The following is a 19342-nucleotide window of genomic DNA, read 5'->3' on the forward strand; positions in this document are numbered from 1 at the left end:
AGTCAATATCATGCTTAGGAGATTCATCCCTGTTGATACACACAATTGTAGGTTACTCTCACTACTGTCTATTATAAATGTATCACAATTCCTTTCTTCAATATACTGTTAATAAGCCTATTTCGAGTATTCTTGCATGAGCATTTCTACAATGTGTAAGAGTTTCTGAGGCCATGCTTCCCAATCTTCTTCACAACTCCATTTCATAAAAAAAAAAAAAAAAAAATAGTATCAGAATGACAAGTTATAAAGTTATGAGACCAAACTGCTTCTACTCCAGGCCTGCAATTTGCTCTGCTACCCCAAATACTAAGAGGACCAGGGAACCATTTTACAATAAATTCCAAACTTCTTCCCAAAATCGTTGTATCAGTTTATACTATCACCAGTATCATATGCATATTCCCTCTGCTTTATATCCTTGCCCATTGCTTGATGTTGACAGATATTTACCAACCTGGTAGGTATGAAATGGTAGTTCATCATGGTTTTAATGTTAAAACATATTATACCACTTCTATGATTAAATCAGTAGAAAACAGAATAGAAAGCCCAATTAAATACTTACAAAAATTAAGCATATGATAGGGCACATCTCGTATCATGGGGAAAAGATTGAAATTTTAATAAGTCATTTGTGATATCTAGATAGCCATGTGGAAAAAGAGAAAATTGGATCCATTTCCCTAAAACAAATTCCAAGGGGGTCACAGACTTAAATGTTAGTGATAAAACCACACAAGCACTACAAGAAAATATGGGTGACCCTCTGTAACGTCCAAAAGGGTAGTCATTATCCAGATGTGGCTACTAAGCACCTGAAATGTAAGTTAAGTGTGCCTGAGGAACTAAATTGGTAGTTTTAATTCATTTTAATTAACTTAATTGTAAGTTTAAAATACTTAACTCAGTTACTGAAAACTTTCATGTACACTTGGAACAATCTGGTTATGAGAATTTACTTTTTCAACAGCAAACTTTATGAAGTCTAAACACAATTCAAGTATTTATTATGAAAATTTAGTGACCAAGTTGAAATGTGCTATAGTATAAAACACACATCTGTTCTTGAAAATTTAGCATGGAAAAGAAATGTAAAATAGCTCATTAATTTAAAAATACTGTTATTGGGACACCTGGGTGGCTCAGCAGTTGAGCGTCTGCCTTCAGCTCAGGGAGTGATCCTGGAGTCCTGGGATCGAGTCCCACATCGGGCTCCCCACAGGAAGCCTGCTTCTCCCCGCCTGTGTCTCCACCTCTCTCTGTGTCTCTCATGAATAAATATATAAAATCTTTAAAACAAATACTAAGTTATTGAAATGATATTTTGACATATTAAATAAAATTTATTATTCAATTCATTTCACCTGTTTCTTTTGACTCTTTTTAATATGGCTACGAAAAATCTACATATGTGGTTTCTACTGTAGAGTGCTGCGCTATAATCTAGAAGAAAATTTTTTTTCTGTATCATGATTCAAAACCATGACTCAAAGAAGCAATAAAAGACTGATAAAACTGACTATATCAAAGAAAAAATTTACATTAATAAAAACATAATTACATTGGCTGGCTCAGTCAGAAGATCATGGGACTCTTAATCTCACAGTCATGAGTTCAAGCCCTATCTTGGGTATAGATTACTAAATAAAAACATTTTTAACTAATAAAAATTAAAATTAAAAAAAAGAAACAGTCGGAGAGAAAAAACAAATAAATGATAAACCAGGGGGAAAACTGCCAGCACTGTCCATTCAATTAAGGAAAAATAATGTTTTAGTTCAGGCTTTATGTCTGATTTGCAAATAAACTTCCACCAGCAAAAACAATCATTCCTACTACAATGTAAGAGCAAAAGACTGGGAACAACCATATATCCAAATGGATAAAGTGTGGTATATATATACCCTGGAGTCTCTGAAGTTGTAAAATACAATGAAAAACTTTATATATGGCTCCAGAGTGATCCGTGAAATATAGTGTTAAATACAAAAAACAAGGAGAAAAACTATTAATATGCTACCTTTTTTTTTAGAAGAAGGAAATGAAGGTGTTTGCATACATTAAATAGAAATATGGCATATGTCACATACGTCACACACATATACACAAACACATACCTATACAATACATATGTACGTTTTCCTAACTTGTCCATTGCACAATGACCAGCCCAATGACCAGACAAGAAGAATTCCTAAGACCTGGACTGTGGTCTCTAAAAACCACTGACCACTAAAAATGATCTGCAGTTTAAAAAAAGTCCTAGCTAAGTCTGAAATATCTTGTTATACCAGAAAGTAAGAATATATCAAAAACCACTACAGTCATGTCAAAGGGATTCAGAAGCCAAAGATAATTAGAGCTCTGAAAGAAATAACTGCAAGGGACTGAAATACATAACCTGTATAAAATCCATGAGTTCAGAATACCAAAAAAATAGGAAAAGACAACCACCACCACCTCTTCAGTCTTTTTTGGAAGATGCTAGAAAATCAATACATTATTCTGAATATTATTTAAAATGAGTGAATAAAACCAAGCATTAATTTTCCTAGATAAGCTATACTCTGAGGTAACCAAATAATTGATGCGGTTCATTTCTTCTTGATAGAAAAACTCCAGCTAACAAATGCAGAATGGATGGCAGTTTATCATCCTTGCACAACCCTTACTGAAACACTATCTAAGCAATGACCACCAATGGTTTCTGAAGGGCCTGGGGAAACTTCATAAGGGAGAGATCAAGCTGACAACACCTCAATCCACTGACAGTCTTAAACTCACCATCATAAGAAGGGACACGTGCCTCCTAAAGGGTTGTAACAGAAGTACCTAACACTTTTCATGATGCACTCTTGCCAAACTATCTGATCCAGCTTCCAGTCTAGATCAAACTACTAGCTTACAGGAAATACGAAAAACAGAAATGGTGATGAACACCAAGAAAGAAGATGCAATCAGCAAATTACAGAATGCAGAAAATCCTACAGAAAAAAAAAAACCGTTTCTTGAATACATAAACTTCCAGGAAAGAAACAGAAGAGGGAAAAATAGAAAGAGTAGGTCTGTAAATAAGGACAGATGCATCTTTCAGGTGTAAAGATTGTTTGAATCCTGAATGTAACAAATTAATCATTAAAAATAATTACAGGCCAATCAGGAAAATTTGCTTTCTGATTGGATATCTGATATTAAAGAATTATTGTTAAAATTTTTTAGGCAGGATAATAATATTGTGGTTATACTAAAAGAAAAAAAAATCCTATCATTTAGAAATATTATCTAGTATGCACAGACAAGATGACATAATGTCTGTGATTTACGTCAAAAAGAACCAGTAGGTGAGGGGAAGAGAATGGGTGTGTGTGGCAGGAGGGGAAAATGAGTATGGAGAAAACAGAATTGGCCAGGAGTTGGTAATTAAAGGCCTGACTTTAGGGTCAGAGAGCTTGGTTTCCAGTCTTGGCACCACCACTTGATGGTTACAAAACTTTGGTCAAGGTCCCAAAGCCCCCGATGCTCAGTTCTTCTTTATCCATGAAGTAGAGTAATGGCAGAAGATTTCTCATGTTGCAAGCATTAACGAAGATAATTAAAGTAATGTACTTAGCACAGGACCCAGGCACAGAGTAAGCCACCAAAACATGTTAGCTTCTATTATTATTGTCAATTATTACCACTGCCATTCAAGATTATGAAGCTAGAGTCAAAACTTAAGTAGAATTGGGACAGAATGTGCTGAATTCAAAGCCCTCCTTCTTTCCAGTACATTACGATGCCTCTCCCACCTCTACCCAGAGTTTCTCAGTGGAGACTAAAAACAAGTAAAAATACTCTGCAATAAGAGTCTCTTTTGGGGACGCCTGGGTGGCTCAGCGGTTGAGCGTCTGCTTTTGGCTCACTGGGATGGAGTCCCACATGGGGCTCTCTGCCCGGAGCCTGCTTCTCCCTCTGCGTATGTCTCTGCCTCTCTCTGTGTGTCTCTCATGAATAAATAAATAAAATATTTTCTTTTAAAGTCTCTTTTTCACAAGACAAAGCTTTGATGACATTGTTACTCATGGCTTCTAGAATCAGACAATGAGCCATCCTTTGTTATAGTGTTAGAGCTTCATGTGTCTCAACTGTTAATGGCTCCTCATCTGGTGGCATGTAAATACTCAAGTATTTTAACCCACTTCAATCAGTATGCACACTCATAAATTCACAATGATTAAACACTGGGCTATTTCACCATCCTCCCAAAATAATGGCCTCAAATTTTTGCTACATCAATGCTGGTGTAAATTATATAAAGCAAACCTCAGAATCTCAACATATAAAACAGAAGAGGGGTAGAATTCTGAACTTGCATGCAGTGTAAGCTAACATAATACTACAGGGCTAAGTACCCATGTCTTGATATCTCCCATAAGATATATATTTCCACTTCTATTTAATAACAGAATTACAAACATTATCTTACTTCTTCATTGGGCCATTTCAATATTATTTTACTCTTCAATATTATTTACTTCTTCATTGGACCATTCTGACCACATGCGGATTCTTGATCCACCCTCCCTTATCCTTGACACTAGGCTCGCCTGGTTCTCCTGCCTCTCTGAAGGCCTGTACTGCTCATTCTCTTTCACTATCCTTTTCTATCCATAGCCCTAATGGTTGGTGTTGCCTGGAACTCACTGTTCAGTTTTCTTCAACCTACTTTCCCCAGGCAATCTCATACCAAACGATACAGCTACAACTACCAAATTTACAAAAATTCTCTTTCTTTCTTTCTTTTCATTCATTCATTCATTCATTCATTCACCAAATATATGCTAGTCCCCAATTGTGTGGTAGGTGTCTTGGGGATACAAGAGAATTATAAACAGATATAGTCTTACCCTCGTGGACCCTACAGTTGGGAGGTGGAGGTGAATAATCAGATTTGAGGAATCACAAAACTCAATCTGCAACTATAATCGTAGTAAGTACATACAGACAAGGTGTGTGCTGCAACTGGAAGACAGAAAAGAGAGATCTAACCTCACCGTGGAGGTTAGGGAATAATTTCCTAAGAAACATTCACTGAGACCAAATCCACAATTCTGTCCCAAATCTCTCTTTTGAAATCTAGACCAGAATTTCAAGATATCTCCATCTAAAAGAATAGAAGCACCAAAAACTCAACATACTCCAAGCCAAATTAACAACCTTTCCTCCGGATGCATGGATCCCTTGTCCCAGGCAAAGACAGAACAATCTGTCCCAAAATTGTACAATTATCCTTTACTCCTTTCTTGGCTCTCCAGTCCCAATCTGTCACCAAGTTCCACCAATCTTGCTTCCTAATACCTTTCCTGTCTGTCCATCTTCTCCATTTTCAGGAATTAATTCAGTTTCCATCAGCTCTCACCTACTTAGTAGTACCAAGTTCCCCAAGTTCCCTTGGCTGACTCCAGTCCCTATTCCCCTCCAGTCTCTGACCCACACTTGGAAGGAACTATCATGCAAATGATGTCTCTCCCCTGTTTACAATCTTCCAGTGCCTCTCGCTGTTGTATTTGGGGCAGTAAGTCAAAGCCGTTTACCGTGAAGCGTTGTGTGGTTCCTCAGCCTCCTCGCCCACATCCACAGGTTTCTGCATCATGTGCGTCTTCTGCCTAAAATGTCCTATTTCATCTTCCCTTTGTCCACAAATTCCTTTTTCCTTTATCCCCAAATGCCTGTCTGTGAACTAGTCTATGAATCCACAGTAATATGAGAAAAATAAAGTTTAAAAGCCAATGTTGGCCGCCCCCCAATATTTTTAGAAATGTAAACAATACCTTAGAGGACTCTTGTGTAGCCACTGACTGTCATCCCAAATACCTCTTTCTCTACGAAGCCTTATACGACTTCTTTATTTGGGGGAATCACTCAATTTATTGTTCAAACTAGGAGACTTCGGAGGGCCAAGGGGGTATCTTAAGACTAGGCATTGACCAGGGCTGTCCCAGGGAAACCAGGCTGCACGGTCAGCCTAACTCTAGAGAGAGAATTGGCTGCTTTCTTCCCTCAACTCCCAAAGCAGCATCTATTCACCACATACCATGTGTTTGCACGTCAATTCACATGCTTGTCTGAGAAATCCACAAAGGCAGGGCCAGGCCTTTTTATCTATATCTCCAGCATCTCTTCAGTGCCAGGCACAGAGATGACACAAAGTATCATCAACAAAAGTAAATGTTTGTTTAATAAATTATCTGAGTGAGTAAGAAAGATTAGATGCCCTAATCATGGCCAAGAAAGGAATTTAGAAATTCCCATTATCTTTTTTTTTTTTCCCATTATCTTTTCTCATCCCACACTATACTTCCTCATTTGGTTAAAGAGAGTTCTGAATGGGAGCAAGGTCTTCACAGAGAAAAATTGGGAGCTTTAGACCACTGAACAGCTGTCAGCCACTTATTCAGCATAATACGTCCCCAGGGAGCATGACAGAGGATCTTATCATTTGGTGGGGCAGCAAAAAATACATAACTGAAAAATCAAAACTAACACTGAAAGAAACAAACATCAGTAAGTGTTGCAGACATTCATGGAAGGCAAGGGAGGAGCCACTCTTACTGTCAGCAAAGGGTCAGAGACAGGATCTAAACTGAGACCTGAAGATCCCAAGGTGGGGTTGGGGTGGGTGCTAGAAAGGCTGGCCACCAAGGATAAGCACAAGGTTTGTTTTGGTTGCTGTATCTAGATTGCCATGGATTCCTGGCAAAGAAGCTAGAACATCTGAATGTTCAGCAAATATTAAGCAACTCAAAGAGGTTCCTAGAGTCTCATCTCCTTCATTAAAATAGTAATAGTAGCTTTCTGAGACATAGGAGATATATGTTGTTTCTTCCTGTATAACCTTTTAACTGTAAGAACGGTTACAAAATTATTTTAGGGAAATTGCTTCTGGCAGAACTTTCATATAGAACTGCTGAAGTCACCCCTTGGCAGGTATTAACGATCTGTGTTTTTGAAAAGTTCTCTGTAAACCACAGCCTGGCAGCCTGCAGCATCTCCTTACTCTACACCTGGCCTTTCAATCTTCTCATGATAGAAATCGTACTGTCAATAGAAGGGTTCCACTGCACTGTAAACAACCATATATAGACCTCCTTGTCAACCAGGGGTTCAGGGAGAGGGTTTCAGGAGTGGCTATGATATACATGTGATGACAGGCATGAAAGAGGCCCCCAAACTTGAGTGAAGACTAAACTTCTTATTACCTTTTCTCTACCCAGCTCAGGTGGGGAAAATCATAAGTCACCAAGTGAGGTGGAATACATCCTAACATAGGGTTTACCGGTGAACTAAAACTACCATGGTATCCATCTAACTCAAATAAAACAACAATCCATCAAAGAAAAGGAATTCTTACTTAAAACCATTTTCCCTGCTCTGCTTTAAAGCACCTTCTTCCAAAAGCCCTGGAGCACTCAGGATATTGCATAACTAGTGTTGGATCTACTTGTGAAGTACAATTTTATAAAAAGACCAACCCAAGTATATATGTAATGAGTCAATAGGAAATGTTTTTCTAGTAGTTGTCCCCATTAATACTTTTTCTCCCACTGACTCCCTACTGACGGGGCTGACCTATGCTACAAACTTACAGGGAAAACCAACAATATTAGGTCCTATTAGTTAACAAGCTAATAATATTAGCTAAAGAATCCTTAGTTGGCATAAATGTGTCCTGTAAGCTTATAAAATTTTCATTGAGAGCAGTAAAACCATAACAAATGAGGAAAAAAACTGGTTCAACTTATAGTAATATTTATTTAACCAAAGGAGAAAAAAATAAGGTAATGTGAAGATGACATTAAATAAACTGTTCCAGTTCTGTCATTAGGCGGTAAACTTTGGTGTACAGCAAAACCTTTCAACGGTGCCATTACGAAAATCTCGGAATGCTTTTCATTTGCTGTCCAAATCTTTAAAAATAACAATAATCATTGCGCTGTTCCATTATTATTCAACACAATATGTAAAAGTTAAGTAAAGAAGTACTCCAGCTATTATTATGTGGCTTAAGAACCTTAAAAAATCCAAAATATACTGAAGTAAAAAGTGAAAACAAAGGCCAAAAAGATCCCTAAACTTGCAGGTACTCTAGTCCCATTTTTCTACAAGGCACAAGGCATGTGCACTTGAACTCATGAATGCTATAAATGCATCTGCTAAGCGGCATGAGCCTGTGAAACAGGCACAGGCAGGTATGTGCTAGAAGATCTAAAGCTTGATGGAGAGAAGTGGGTGGGAGTAATAAGGGAGGTGTGGGGCAAAGTAGGACAAGGTAGAGGGACCCGGAGGGCAGAAGGAAGAAGCTCCCCAGAAGCCAGAAGTCTATACTTGAACAGGGAGGTGGGCGGAGTGAAGGAGAAAGTGGGCCTGGAGATAAGGTTAAAATCCTGGACAAGATTATTCAGACACCAAATACTCAAGTCTTGCAGGCGAAAGTAAGGTGGAAGAATAAGAAGCGGGAGGGTCTTATGGATGAAAATCTGTGAGACAGAAGGCCATGTTAAAGCTCCAGAAAGGACTAAAAGGTGAAAGGGACATTTGGGCAAAGGAGTAAGGTAAGAGGCAGCCCGAAGAGAGAACAGATGAAGGGGCAGAGCCACAGGATGCCAGGAGCCTGGTGAGCTCCCTGCATGAGATAAGTCTCTATTTTCTTCCATGTTATTTTAGAGGGAGCAGCAGTGACTAGTGATTACAGCCTCCCATGGGAAAACCTGGTAACCAAGACCTGGGGCGACCTGAGCCTCCCCATACCCTTTCCCCTACTCCTAGATCCAGGCACATTCCAGGAGAAATTCCAGCATGGGAAACCCCGAGTGCTACGGTAACAGCACAAAGTCCAGTAAGACAAGGTACATGAAAGTTCTCTGAAAACCATAAAGCGCCCCATTAATATGATGCGTTATTATTCACCAAACTCCTTGAACAAAAAACGTAAAGACCATGGTCATAAGTCACACTCATGAGGGAAGAAATATTTGTCAACAATATAATCCAAACAAGATGCCCCTAAGTAGAAATTCCAGTAATTTGAGGGGGACATGACGCTTGGTACGTTTACTTGCCCGTCAAATATTCTTCAACAATTAAAAACCCTATCAGAGGCTGAATATGGAGCTGTTAATAAGCTATCACACTGATTTATTGAAATGGCAGTCTGTAGCTAATGTATTTCCAAGGAGTTTTTTTTTTTTTTGACACATTACAGACCTTAACTAATTAGATTAATTCAATTCAATCACTCACTGAGTAATTTCCAAGTACAAGGTAGTGCTGGTTACTGTGGGGCTTGCAAAGATGACCCAAACCTGCCTGCCTTCCAGACACCTGGTCAATTCATCTTCTGTTCCCACTGCAGAAGACGGGAGCTCTCTCTCCTTTTACAAGTGGTGATGTTAGGCAGTCTTTACATTCTGTGCCTGGCCTACAACCGAGGAAATACATTTTCCAGGAACACATTTCACTTAAAAAAAAAAGTCAAGAAACTTCTTAATACCTGCTGACTGAGGACGCTGTTGGGTATTCATTTCCATGTTCATCCTAGCCCAGCTTACATCCAACCACTCTTGTCATGATTGCATAACCACGACAGGTCAAGTTGTTTCTTGTTGCAACTGTAACTTGTAAAATTAAACTTCAGAACTGAGATAGTCAAGCTAAATAATTGCCTACTTTAAAAATATGTGTACGTATAATTTGCATGCCACTTTAGATAAGCCCTTGAATTATGAGCTTTTAAAGTCACAACTGTCACCAATTTCCAAAATACAGTTTCAGTGTTGCAATTCTCCCTGCAGACAGGCCCTACCCATGTCTTCTCAGTTTTCCAAGCAGTATGTTATCCTGGTCTATTGCGATCTGTTTTTCATGTTTTAACAAGAACTTAATTAATCACAACATTTACCTCTCCCATGCTATGGGACTTCTGAAATTCCAAAGAAGGACCATAAAGTGGCCCTAAATACACTAGTCTGTGCCTCAAGCAGCCCCAAGTTGTACTGATAAGTTCCAGGGAAGCCGGGGATATTTATCACACTCAGGACCCCACCCCCAACCCCTTACCCCCCTGCCCTGTGATTGAGTCCCTGCCCTGTCCTGCTTCTGACCTCCTGGGAGGTGCCATGACACTCCATCTCCCAGCCTAGGGTGTCTCATTCTCTTGAGAGAAAATAGCCAGTAGCAAGAGGGCCGGCCATGAAGAGCCTGGAGCAAGCCACTGGAAACGTAACAGTCAAGGCTTGCCGGGCGGAAAACCCAGCACAACGATGAGGCACCATCTGCCTGGAAATGATACTCCTAATCGGCCAAACCACCTTCCTCCTCGGTAGGATTTTTTTAATCAGTCACAGCAAGTAGTACCAATTAACGAACAAGCTCTTGATTTGCACCCTGTGATTCTTCAAGAAGCTCAAACCACTTCAAACAGTGGCCTATTAATTCCCAGAAATCCATGTTAGATGATAAAATGAGATAGGGAGAAAGGGGTGGTGGATAAATTACCAGCCAAGAAAACAAAAATGATCAGTTCTCTCCAAGAGTGAAAATGAGTCAGTGCTGCAGAGGGAAGCTAGAACCTCAGGGTTCTCCCAGGATGAACTTTTAACATTGGATAGAAGACTTCCCCCATTAACCAAGGCCATTTTTCTTGGGGCATATGCTCCAATGGAGGTGAGCCTGACAGCAGAAGCACCCACTCCTCCTCGGGCATCGACTGATCCAAGAGCTTAAGTTTGCTTGTCTCTGCTGCTTTGCCCAGCAGCCCTCTAGAACTGTTCTCTTAAATCCCATCTGCCCAGTAAGAAACACGAGTGGAGATGACATTTCAGTGCTGCATTTTGTGGTCAGTGAAAGTGCTGGTCCACCTCAGATAAATACACTCAGATGTCTCATCAACGACACTTCACAAGGGGCAAAACAAAAACAGGGGATCTGGTCTAAATTAATTTCCATGTCTGTTCAATTGTATTTCCCAAAGAGCCAACACAGAACACGTCCTATTGGCCCTACAATCCGGCTCTAGAAGTACGAAAGAGGGGAGAAAAGCCCCCAAATTGAGCATCCTGGGCTGAAAACCCCTTCAGAAACATCACCTCCCCCTAGGAGAGCGAAATAGCTCAGACCCACATTACCCTTGGTTTTCTTCTACCCTGGTACATTCCAACTCTACCAAACTGAAAGGTTATTATTAGGTGAAAGGTGAGTCCACCCCCTTGAGTAGGAAGGTTTTCATAACCTCTCTCAGTGTAAAATGAACATGCCACTTCCCCAAACGGTCCATAATGTTTCCTTAAAAAAAAAAAAAAAAAAGTGTCTCATGGAATCTATGGTGTGTCAGCCCCCCTCCCAACGTCTGAGTCAGAGCCTGTGTATGTCTTCAACCAAGGTTCTGGATAATCAGGGTGTATCACTTTCAGAGTTGCTCCAATAGCTGAACTTACGGCTGTCTTCCAGCCACACACACAACACAAGCACTATCTATTTTAAAACAAATTTCCTAACCCACACGCGATTGGAAGATACCTTATACAGAGGTAGGCTTCCCACTGAAACAAATCACTTCTATCTCCAACTGTGTTTGTCATCACTCAGGATTAATGCGTGTTTCTGTGTATGTATTTTTATCTCTGACCATGTAACTCCTGGAGCAAAAAAAAAAAAAAAAAAAAAAACCTCACCTCAAATTTGACCAATGTGCCTGAGCCAATTCAGGGCTTTTAGAAGAGGAATGAATGGGAGATGAGAGCCCTCAAGCCCAGGGACTTCTCTCACACAAACAGTAAGTGGTAGGGGCGGGGGTGGGGGGGGGTGGGGGGAAAAATCCCTCCGGAGAGGGAGGAGGCAGGGAGGATGGATGATCCAGGAGGACAGCAGCCGAGAGACTTCGCGAACTGCCTGCAGAGGAGAGTGAAATCTCCTCCGTGCACAATACCCAAGCACCCTCTGCTGCTGCCTCGCATGGGCACGAATAATAAATAAACACACCGAGGTGGGCAAACAGATGCACCGAGACCAGCCACCCCCAAAAGGTCAAAACTTCCGAAATCCCGGGGGATCCCAACACCCACCCAAACACATCGATCGGTCAGTCCGAGCGGGAGAAGGGACTCGGAAGACTTAGTGAAGGATTCTGAGATCTGTTTCGTTGTTGTTGTTGTTTGTTTTGGTTTTGGGGTTTCGTTGCTTTTTTTTTTTTTTTTTTTTTCCTTTTCTTTCAAGCTCTGGCTTGCAAAGTACGGCGGCTGCATGCAAAGCTCGAGAGGAGCGGGCGGGCGGGCGGGCGGGCGGGCGGAGAGCGGCAGGGGGAGCGGGTGGCAGGGAGGGGTGTCTCGCACCAGCCACCCAGGCCTCGATGTGACGAAAGTCGTCAGCGGCCCCGACCGCATCCCAGCCCCTCCGCCCGGCGAGCAGGCGCCCCCACCCCAGCCTCCGTCCCCGCACCGGCAGCCGCGGCCCCGCGCCCGCAGCGCCCCCTCCGCGGCTCCCATCCCTCCCGCGCGGCGGATGCCCGCAGGCCTCCCTCCCTGCCCGCCGGGGCTGCCCTCCGGGGGGCCTCGCTTACCTTGGGCGCTCGCGGGGGGGCTGAAGGTGGCAAGCCTCCCGCCCCCCGCCCCTTTCCTCCGCGCCGCGTCTCTTCCTCCCTCCTCTCCTCTTCCTCCGCCTCCCCACCGAGAGTCCGGGGGTCCCCCTCCTCCCCGCCGCTCCGAGTAGGCGCCGAGAGCCCCGGAGCCCGGCCCGCGTGCGTGCGTGCGGGAGGCCACGGCGCGCGGCCAGCTCTCCGGTCGCTGAGCGCGGCGCGCGGCTCCCAACTAAAGTGTGAAAGAAGCGGCGGCCGCGGGGCCGCGGCGCGGAGCGTCCCCCCGGGAGTGGGCAGGGAGCGAGCGGGAGCGGGCTGCGAGCGGGCGAGGGAGGGGACCGCCCGGCGGCGCTGGAGGCAGGCGGGGAGGGGCGCTCCTCGCCCAGTCACTCACGCGGGGGGCGGGGGCAGCAGGCCACGCCCCGCCGCCGGCCACGCCCCCGCGCGCGGCCGCGCCCCGCCCCCCGGGGGAGGAGCCTGCCGAGGCCGCGGGGCGCGCGGGGCTGCGGGGGGGGAGGGGGAGGGGAGGGCTGCGCGGAGCTGTGCGCGCGAGCGTGCGTGTGTGTGCGTGTGCGTGCGTGTGTCTGTGCGCGTGCGCGGGGGCGCGGGGGCGCGGGGGCGCGGGACGGGAGGCCCCGGCGGGGGCGCTGCGCGCGTGCGGACCCTGCCACCCGCGGGGAGGCGCGGGCGTGCGGGGCAGCTCCCGGCCGGGGGCCCAGCTCCGCGCTAGAGCCCGCCCGCCCGCCGCGGGGCCGCGCCCGCCGGGAGCGCTCGGAGGGAGGGCCGCGGGCACCCTGGGCGCGCCGCGCGCTCCCCTCCCCGCTGGAGCGCCGCAGAGCCGCCCCCACCCTGCCCTGGAGCCCAGGTGACCCGGTGGAGGCGGCTCTGGGGGGGGGGGGGACAGCGGTGCGCCTCGGGGCCCCGGCCGGAGACTTCGCGCCCCGCTCCCCTTCCCCGCCCTTCTCGGCCTCGGGGGACGACCAGGGCGGAGGCCGCACGGGCCGGGCGCCTCCCGGGGTGGGGGGCGGGGGTGAGGGTCCCGAAAGGTCGCAGTCACTACTTTATCCGTTCAGGTCTCTGCGGGCACTCACAAGACGTCCCCCAGTTTCCCACCCTCTGGGAGAAGGTTTTTTTTTTGTTTTGCTTTGTTTTGTTTTCCCCCCTCTTCCCGGTCATCTTGGGTCTCTCGTGCGAGCCCTGAATTGATCTTTCACATTGATAGCGGTCGGACGTCTTTTGTGCAGCTTCTGGGCTCCTCGCTGCTGCTGCTGCTGCTGCTGCTGCATTGCCCCAGACACGTGAGGAATGCCTGGCCTCCGGAGTGAGGACACCCAAGAAAACAATAGGGGCAAAAGATACCCCCCTGGGTCTTTGTGGATTACACACGAACCAACCGAATCGTGTCTCTTTACACCAAGATGAAGTTGGACATTGGGAAAGGACACGTCAGAGCCTTGACAGTGATGAGACACTTTAATTGAAAGGCAAATTCGTGATTTAGTGTGATGAAATGAGTTCATAACCACCCAGAGTGGCTGGGGAGGTCAGCCTTTTTGGGGAGGGAAAAAAAAAAAAAGGATTTTCCAGTGCTTCCTCTTTATCAATTTAAAAGGCTGATATCAGGTTGTTTTTGAAAATCTGCTTGTGTTCTGTTCTTTTAAATGATCCATATTCTAGTTCATTTGTCTCCTGGGAACCAGGATTCTCTGTAGTCTGAAGAGGAATGGTTAAGAAGGGAGACGAGGCAAATTAGGATTCCAATCAGGCACTGCCAGCCACCATCTCTATCACCCTAGGCAACCCACCTCATTTCTGTTAGCCTTCCCTTCCTCAGCTGTAAAATGGGATTGATGATACTGGCTCCTACCTCATCGGCTTGTTGTGAAAGTAAGAAGAAAATAAAACGAGGTGCCAGTGCGTGTAAAACACTTTGCAAAATGACACATGGTAAGAACTCAAGAAATACGAGCTGTTATTTCAGATGTGTAGTTTAACCCCAAATCTGGTAGACTTTTTTTTTTAATCTTTGCATTATTTCTTAAAGTTGGGGGAGGGATCCATCTGCTGGGTTTATGCAAATGTAGTCAACCCTTTTCTGGGGTTTTTGGGCCATGCCTAAATGGCCCAAAATGAAAGAAATAGATGATGATTAAGATGTGTGTGTGTATCTATGTAAAAGAATGAATCCTTAAGGGTAACAAGCTTTTTCTGTGCACACTTCCCCCACCTCCATCCCTCATCTACACAGACCACACTAAACGAACCAACTCTATAAATGTTGATCCGTGTTGAATTCTATCCCTTGAGGGATAGACAACTGCCCTAGATAACTTCCTAGGGCAGAGAACAGGTTGTATGTTAAGTGTGTGTTTTTCAATAGACATTATATATGGTAGTGAGGTTCTCAGGATAGTCTGCAAGTAGTCCGTGGAGGGAATCTGTAATGAAATGATAGTGTCGACCAGAAACAATCCAGGTTTAATAGGGCTAGAAGCACAATTTGGGCAGCCAGGTGTTCTAGCCATAGAAAATCAAAAGTACAGAAACCCCTTAGAAGTGTTCATGTAAAATGAGGGGGTCAGGAAACTTAAGCTCCTTTTAGCTTTTTTAGTAAACACTCTTTGGTGCTGTAATTTTTGTAGAAATTAACTGCTTTGCTAAACATTGTTTTAGTGAGAAAACTCATTCTTCCTTTCACCTGGGATCCCAGGGACACCTCTCCTAAATCCCTCCTCCCCACCACATCTGGAGGATGCAAGAATAGAGACTCACCACACACACACACACACACACACACACACTTCTTGCAGAGCGTCATGGGAGACACAGTGGGACTGTGGGGACAGTGGGACCTTGCTCTTGGCAAGATCTGCAGAGGAGCACAATAGGAAGGCAGAGGAGGGTAGGCAGGAGGGGGCACTGGGAGCCAGAGAGGCAGGCATGCAGTGCAAACCATGCAAACGTGTTTGGTCAGCACAAGCTAAATCTACTAGACATTTTATTACTGAATAATCTCTAGCTATTCATAATTATTAAGATAACTATAAACATATAAAAATAATGAAAAACATGATTATCCCCTCTGATTACAAGTGATAAAATCATCACCTCTTTGCCCTCCCACCCCACCAGAATCTCTAAGTTCCATATCTTCACGTCTCACTGTAACTTTCAAAGAAAACTGATATCCTTATTGCTCAGAAAATTTGCATTTTTAAACGTCAAAGTCCCTACTATTATAATTAACTTTATTTTATTCCTGAAGCTTTAACTTATACATACTTGGCACTATAAGACCATTCACAACAAATAAGTTGGAATTTTTTGTTTCTTATTTTTCTTTTAAATAGATTGAATGTTTATATCCCCAACCCCACCCCCCCACCAAGTTCCTGTGTTGAAGCCCTAACCTGTGTCATGCTATTACAGCTTTGGGAGGTGAGGTCATGAGGGTGAGGTCCTCATGATGAGATTAGCACCCTTATATGAAGAGAATATAGAACTCTCCCTGACCCCATGCCACCCACGACAAAGCCATCTGGAAATGGAAGCTGGGAAAGCGGTCATCCCCAAGAACCTGACCATGCTGGCACCCTGTTCTCAGTCTTTAGCCTCCAGGACTGTGAGAAATAACCATCTGGAGTTTAAGTCACCCAGTTGTGGCATTTTGTTATAGCAGCCCAAGCTCAGACATATAGATTCCTTTTCCTATTGACTATAAAAGGGAGGGGATCCCTGGGTGGCTCAGCAGTTTAGCGCCTGCCTTTGGCCCAGGGCGCAATCCTGGAGTCCCGGGATCGAGTCCCACGTCGGGCTCCCGGCTTGGAGCCTGCTTCTTCCTCCTCCTGTGTCTCTGCCTCTCTCTCTCTCTCTCTCTCTCTCTCTGTCTATCATAAATAAATAAATCTTAAAAAAAATTGAACTTGACTATAAAAGGGAAACCAAGGAAAATGAAGGTTGATTGGGGAAAAAAAGTAGTAAATACTATATATACCACCTCCTATAATATCTCATATTGATCAGCATGAATTCATTTTATATGATTTGTTTTTAAAAGGTTCTAATCAGGTTAATTTTTCTGAATAATCAAGTTAAAAGTAGCTTTGGCAGGATTAGTCAGAAACAAGTGATCCTAAAGTAAGTACTGCTCTGAAATGTGCTTTATTTGTATTTGCTCCATGCCGTAACAGCTAACACTGATTGTCTGCTGTATATACCAGGCATCATGTAAATCATAATGTATGTGAACTGACTCACTTCATCTTCCCCAACAATGCAATCAGATCCTACTGTTCTCATCATTCCCACGCAGATGTGGGTGGGAAAGTAGGGATAAAGTAATGATTGCAAGGCCAAGTGGTAAAAGCCAAGATTGGTTCTCACTAGTCAGATGCCAGAGCCCACATTCTGTTAGAAATATATTTTCTCTTCAATCTCCTCCACTTTTTTGCTTCACTTTTACTCATCCTTCAAGGCGAGGCTCCCAGTCTAAGGCCTAAAGGGAGGCATAACTGAGCAACCCTAGCCTTGGATCTCTGAACTTTTGTATGACCATAGTCTTCCTCCCTTGCTGAAATTTCACAATCTTACGCTGCTGGGGACCTTCCACATCTTTTATGTTAGCTCCACCATCAAGACCAGTAGCTAGTTGTTTGAGACCAAATAGTTGTGTGAGTGTGTGCATTGAAATCTTCCTTTGGGGAGGGACCACAATGCACAGAGAGGTAAAGCACCCAACAAACGGTTGTGGATTGAGGGTTGTTTATGTACAGGTATGTTTATACTAGTTGATTCTAGTGACACCACACAGCCCCTTCAGAATGGTTGGGGCTACATCAGAGTAGGTAGTTTAAAGTCAGTGCTAACAACTTGCTAATGGTTCTAATTGGTCTCTCAATGATGTGTGAATTACTCTGAGTAACTTGCTTTTCTAGATCTGAAAATTATGACTCTGACTTACATCTATTTCTTTCTTTCTTGGGTTTCTCCCTAGGGTCGGTTATTTCTTTTATCTCACTTTCCAAATCTGGGTAGACAGAAGATGAAAACGTGTAACAGTCACTTGAAGCAGGGAGTGTTAAGAACCTATCACAAAGGAGTGAGACTCAGCCCCAGGCAAAAGAGAAGAATGAAGTAGGGTGGGACATCCAGGAGGGGTCAGCTACACCCCGAGGCTCGCTCCAACCTCTCCACATTTCACAGCCTTGCCCAGATATTGGAAGTTAGCTTTCCAGCATGGCACGCCCCTTTTTCCAGGTCACACAAGAGCTCTGCCACTGTGGGTGTAACAGATGAATCCCTGGAGACTCAAGTCATCTGTTCAACTGGTATCCGCTTAGAATATAGTCCTGCTTCCAGCCTGTAATGTGTGAATGGTAATTGTTATTTCACGTGTTGGTCTTGTCTCTCCAGTAGATTATAAACTCTGTGGGAACAGGAGATTTTGCTCTCTGAATTTCTCCATCACGCACACAAAACCTTCCATAATTTGGGCCCTGCCTACCTTTGAAGATTAAGTCCCAGTTCCAGGTGCTAACTGGAGCTAGTTGGCTAATTTGCTGGTTCCCATCCATATTCCGTTATTTCTACCCTTACGCCCTTACACATATTGTTCCCTCTGTGTAGACTACTCAAACCTCTTCATAGTCCCAGAACTCGCCTGTCAGCCTATTCAACTCTTTCTCTGCCATTTATTAGCTCTGTGGCCACCCACAAGCCGATCTTGACCTCTCTGAGCCTCGGGTCTTCCTTTGCCTCAAAGGGACCATATACATATACAGAGAATTAAACATAAAGGCCTGCCATTTGGCACATTTAAAGAGCAGACATGGATGCTTTGTAAATGGCTATTGTAATCTCTTGTTCTTTATGGTCTGACTTAAATGTCTTTTGTTCTGAGAAGCTTTCCAAAATCCCCCTTATCAAAATTGAACTCTGCCTCCCCCACCTCCTACTGAAGTTTTGGGCTTTTTTTGAGCCTTTGAGATTTGGCTTATTTGTTATAGGAGTTAACCAATTCTGACTAATACGTGGTAGATATGTATTTTGTAAATTGTATGCTTCGGTTGTTTTTTTGTACAGTCACATGACTGGGTAACCATCACCACTATCTCACTCTGGAACATTTTTATCACCTCAAAGAATAGGAGGGTTTCAGTTTTTCCACATTCACAGACACTTGTTAATACCTGTCTTTTTTGCACCTAGTGGGTATGCGGGAGTATCTCACTGTGGTTTGGGTTTGCATTTCCCTAATGACTAATTGTGTTGAACACATGAAAAGGTTGAAGTTTGCTTACACTTTTGTGATGACAGTTGCTACAGCCAGAACTTGTTTATCTTTCACATTTCCTAGAACCCTTTGCTTAAAGCTTTGTAAATCAGGGGACGCCTGAGTCACTCAGCAGTTGAGCAACTGCCTTCAGCTCAAGGCGTGATCCTGGAGACCTGGGATCCAGTCCCACATCGGGCTCCCTGCGAGGAGCTTGCTTCTCCCTCTGTCTATGTCTCTGCCTCTCTCTCTCTGTGTCTCTCATGAATAAATAAACAAAATCTTTTTAAAAATTAAAAGCTTTGTAAATTGCGGAGCTCAAAATGTATTTATTGAATAAGTTATTTATTGCTGATATCACCCACTACGTATCCTGATGTGAACTGACTATAAGAGAGAAGAGAGGGAACAAAAAAGTATGGAGAAAAGAATAAAGCAAAATATCAAAGAATATGATGCCT

General features: G+C 43.8%; 1 protein-coding gene across 2 annotated transcripts in view; it reads right to left on the bottom strand.

Annotated features, from left to right (window-relative positions):
* Positions 1 to 12981, bottom strand: part of CUNH1orf21 (chromosome unknown C1orf21 homolog) — a 219730-nt gene extending 206749 nt beyond the window's left edge. Inside the window, exon 1 of one of the 2 annotated variants that reach the window (XM_055319476.1) lies at positions 12596 to 12981. The gene's annotated coding sequence lies outside the window, so the exon portion shown is untranslated. The remainder of the gene's footprint in view (positions 1 to 12595) is intronic. The other variant, XM_055319477.1, reaches the window with a different exon arrangement.
* Positions 12982 to 19342: the final 6361 nt, after the last annotated feature.

The sequence above is a fragment of the Nyctereutes procyonoides genome, unplaced genomic scaffold (assembly GCF_905146905.1).
Source record: "Nyctereutes procyonoides isolate TBG_1078 unplaced genomic scaffold, NYPRO_anot_genome, whole genome shotgun sequence".
Taxonomy (NCBI): domain Eukaryota; kingdom Metazoa; phylum Chordata; class Mammalia; order Carnivora; family Canidae; genus Nyctereutes; species Nyctereutes procyonoides.